This window comes from Arachis hypogaea, chromosome 10 (genome assembly GCF_003086295.3).
Source record: "Arachis hypogaea cultivar Tifrunner chromosome 10, arahy.Tifrunner.gnm2.J5K5, whole genome shotgun sequence".
NCBI lineage: Eukaryota > Viridiplantae > Streptophyta > Magnoliopsida > Fabales > Fabaceae > Arachis > Arachis hypogaea.
The window spans coordinates 29039980-29044658 of record NC_092045.1 but is presented as its reverse complement, the minus strand read 5'-3'; the positions used below and the strand labels follow the sequence as shown (position 1 = coordinate 29044658).

The 4679-nt window shown below is 42.0% G+C and overlaps 1 non-coding gene across 1 annotated transcript; it reads right to left on the bottom strand.

The window, feature by feature from the left end:
* Nucleotides 1–1127: 1127 nt before the first annotated feature.
* On the bottom strand, nt 1128–1235 carry LOC112718739 (small nucleolar RNA R71). The gene has a single exon (XR_003161065.1). It is a non-coding gene; the product is annotated as a small nucleolar RNA R71 (small nucleolar RNA).
* Nucleotides 1236–4679: the final 3444 nt, after the last annotated feature.

Here is a 4679-nt window from a genome sequence, read left to right as displayed (position 1 = left end):
CAAATCTTTTTCAAAATCAATTTATTTCCATTTTTAAAAATACTTGCTATCAATTAATGATTTGATTCAACATTTCAAGTATGTCCTTTTTCTGTTGAGAAAGGTTTAATGTTTGAATCATATCTTTTCTTGTTAGTCAAGTTTTTAATTTTTCAAAATCAAATCTTTTTAAAATGTTTTTCAAATCATGACTTCTCAATCACATCTTTTTAAAACTAATCATATTTTCTTAACCACATCTTTTTCAAAATAATTTTCAATCAAATCTCTTTGATTTCTAATTTCAAAACCTTTTTCAAAAATCACTTGATTTCTTTTCCACTTTCATTTTCGAAAATTAAGTAATGTTTTTCAAAAATGTTTTCAAAATTTTTTCTACTTAATTTTCGAAAATCACTTCCTTCCTTCTCACATCCTTCTATTTATGAACTAACACTATCCCTTAGTGCAAAATTCAAACTCCATCTCCTTTGATAAGTTTGAATTTTCTACTTCTGTCTTCTACTTTTCTTTTCTTCTGACACCTAAAGGAATCTCTATACTGTGACATAGAGGATTCCACATTTTCTTGTTCTCTTCTCTTTCTTATGAGCAGGAGCAAAGACAAAGGCATTCTTGTTGAGGCTGATCCTGAACCTGAAAGGACCTTGAAGAGAAAGCTAAGAGAAGCCAAAGCACAACTCTCTTTAGAGGACCAGACCGAATTCTTCAAAGAAGAAGAACACATGGCAGCCGAAAACAACAATGCCAACAATGCAAGGAAGGTGCTGGGTGACTTTACTGCACCTACTCCCGATTTCTATGGGAGAAGCATCTCTATCCCTGCCATTGGAGCAAACAACTTTGAGCTTAAGCCTCAATTATTTTCTCTAATGCAACAGAATTGCAAATTCCATGGACTTCCACTGGAAGATCCTCATCAGTTCTTAGCTGAGTTCTTGCAAATCTGTGACACTGTCAAGACTAATGGGGTTGACCCTGAGGTCTACAGACTTATGCTATTCCCTTTTGCTGTAAGAGACAGAGCTAGGACATGGTTGGACTCACAACCTAAAGAAAGCCTGGACTCTTGGGAAAAGCTAGTAAATGCCTTCTTGGCAAAGTTCTTTCCACCTCAAAAATTGAGTAAGCTTAGAGTGGAAGTCCAAACCTTCAGACAGAAGGAAGCAGAATCCCTCTATGAAGCTTGGGAAAGATACAAACAATTAATCAGAAAGTGTCCTTCTGATATGCTTTCTGAATGGAGCATCATAGGTATTTTCTATGATGGTCTCTCTGAACTGTCCAAGATGTCTTTGGATAGCTCTGCTGGAGGATCTCTTCATCTGAAGAAGACGCCTACTGAAGCTCAAGTGCTAATTGAAATGGTTGCAAATAACCAATTCATGTACACTTCTGAAAGAAATCCTGTGAACAATGGGACTAGTCAGAAGAAAGGAGTTCTTGAGATTGACACTCTGAATGCCATATTGGCTCAGAACAAAATATTGACCCAACAAGTCAATATGATTTCTCAAAGTCTGTTTGGAATGCAAAATGCACCAAGCAGTACTAAGGAAGCTTCATCTGAGGAAGAAGCTTATGACCCTGAGAACCCTTCAATGGAAGAGGTGAATTACATGGGAGAATCCTATGGAAACACCTATAATCCTTCATGGAGAAATCATCCAAATTTCTCATGGAAGGATCAACAGAGACCTCAACAAGGTTTCAACAATAATAATGGTGGAAGAAACAGGTTTAGCAATAGCAAGACTTTTCCATCATCTTCTCAGCAACAGACAGAGAGTTCTAAGCAGAATAACTCTGACTTAGCAACCATGGTCTCTGATCTGATCAAAACCACTCAAAGTTTCATGACTGAAACAAGGTCCTCCATTAGAAATTTGGAAGGACAAGTGGGTCAGCTGAGCAAGAAAATTACTGAACTCCCTCCTAGTACTCTTCCAAGCAATACAGAGGAAAATCCAAAAGGAGAGTGCAAGGCCATCAACATGGCCGAATTTTGGGAGGAAGGAGAGGCAGTGAACGCCACTGAGGAAGACCTCAATGGACGTCCACTAGCCTCCAATGAGTTCCCCAATGAGGAACCATGGGAATCTGAGGCTCAAAATGAGACCATAGAGATTCCATTGGACTTACTTCTGCCATTCATGAGCTCTGATGAGTATTCTTCCTCTGAAGAGGATGAATATGTCACTGAAGAGCAAGTTGCTAAATACCTTGGAGCAATCATGAAGCTAAATGACAAGTTATTTGGAAATGAGACTTGGGAGGATGAACCCCCTTTGCTCACCAAAGAACTGGATGACTTGTCTAGGCAGAACCTGCCTCAAAAGAGACAGGATCCTGGGAAGTTTTCAATACCTTGCACCATAGGCACCATGACCTTCAAGAAGGCCTTGTGTGACTTTGGGTCAAGTGTAAACCTCATGCCTCTCTCTGTAATGGAGAAGTTAGGGATATCTGAGGTGCAAGCTGCAAAAATCTCACTGGAGATGGCAGACAATTCAAGAAAACAAGCCCATGGACTTGTAGAGGATGTTCTGGTTAAAGTTGAAGATCATTACACCCCTACTGATTTCATAGTCCTAGAGACTGGGAAGTGCATGGATGAATCCATCATCCTTGGCAGACCCTTCCTAGCCACAGCAAGGGCTGTGATTGATGTTGATAGAGGAGAGTTAATCATTCAAGTGAATGAAGAATCCTTGATGTTTAAGGCACAAGGATATCCCTCTGTCATCATGGAGAGGAAGCATGAAGAGCTTCTCTCAAAACAGAGCCAAACAGAGCCCCCACAGTCAAACTCTAAGTTTGGTGTTGGGAGGCCACAACCAACTTCTAAGTTTGGTGTTGAACCCCCACATTCAAACTCTAAGTTTGGTGTTGGGAGGTTCCAACATAGCTCTGAGCATTTCTGAGGCTCCATGAGAGTCCTCTGTCAAGCTAATGACGTTAAAGAAGCGCTTGTTGGGAGGCAACCCAATGTTTTATAATTAACTATTTTCCTTTGTCATTTTATTTTTTTTGTAGGTTGATGATCATGAGAAGTCACAAAATCAATGAAAAAAGCAAAAACAGAATGAAAAACAGGAAGAAAAACAGCACACCCTGGAGGATGCACCTACTGGCGTTTAAACGCCAGTAAGGTTAGTAGATGGGCGTTTAACGCCCAGTCTGGCACCATTCTGGGCGTTTAACGCCAGAAAGGGGCACCAGACTGGCGTTAAACGCCAGAAAAGGGCAAGAAGCTAGCGTTAAACGCCAGAAATGGGCACCAGCCCGGCGTTTAACGCCAGAATTGGCACAAAACGAGATTTTGCTTGCCATTTGGTGCAGGGATGACTTTTCCTTGACACCTCAGGATCTGTGGACCCCACAGGATCCCCACCTACCCCACCACTCTCTCCCTTCTTCTTCACCCATTCACCAATCACCTCAACACCTCTTCCCCAAAAAACCCTTCACCTATCAAATCCCATCTTTCTCTTCACCACTCACATCCATCCTTCATAAAACCCCACCTACCTCACCATTCAAATTCAAACCACTTTCCCACCCAAACCCACCCTCACATGACCGAACCCTCCCTTCCCCCTCTCCTATATATACCCTCCTTCACTCCTTCATCTTCCCACAACATACACACCACTTCTCCCCTTCTTGGCCGAAAACAAAAGCCATTCCTCTCTCCTTCATTTCTTCTTCTTCTACTCTATTCTTTCTTCTTTTGCTCGAGGACGAGCAAACATTTTAAATTTGGTGTGGTAAAAGCATTGCTTTTTGTTTTTCCATAACCATTTATGGCATCCAAGGCCGGAGAAACCTCTAGAAAGAGGAAAGGGAAGGCAAAAGCTTCCACCTCCGAGTCATGGGAGATGGAGAGATTCATCTCAAGGGTGCATCAAGACCACTTCTATGAAGTTGTGGCCTTGAAGAAGGTGATCCCTGAGGTCCCTTTTTCACTCAAAAAGAGTGAATATCCGGAGATCCAACATGAGATCCAAAGAAGAGGTTGGGAAGTTCTTACCAACCCCATTCAACAAGTCGGAATCTTGATGGTTCAAGAGTTCTATGCCAATGCATGGATCACCAAGAACCATGATCAAAGTGTGAACCCGGATCCAAAGAATTATCTTACTATGGCTCGGGGGAAATACTTGGATTTCAGTCCGGAAAGTGTAAGGTTGGCATTCAATTTGCCCATGATGCAAGGAGATGAACATCCTTACACTAGAAGGGTCAACTTTGATCAAAGGTTGGACCAAGTCCTCACAATCATATGTGAAGAGGGCGCCCAATGGAAGAGAGATTCAAGAGGGAAGCCGGTTCAACTGAGAAGGCATGACCTCAAACCCGTGGCTAGAGGATGGTTGGAGTTTATCCAACGCTCCATCATCCCCACTAGCAACCGGTCCGAAGTTACCATAGACCGGGCTATCATGATTCATAGCATCATGATTGGAGAAGGAATAGAAGTTCATGAGGTTATAGCTCAAGAGCTTTATAAGGTGGCGGACAAATCCTTTACCTTGGCAAGGCTAGCCTTCCCTCATCTCATTTGTCACCTCTGTTATTCAGTTGGAGTTGACATAGAGGGAGATACCCCTATTGATGAGGACAAGCCCATCACTAAGAAGAGGATGGAGCACACAAGAGACCCCACTCATCATGAG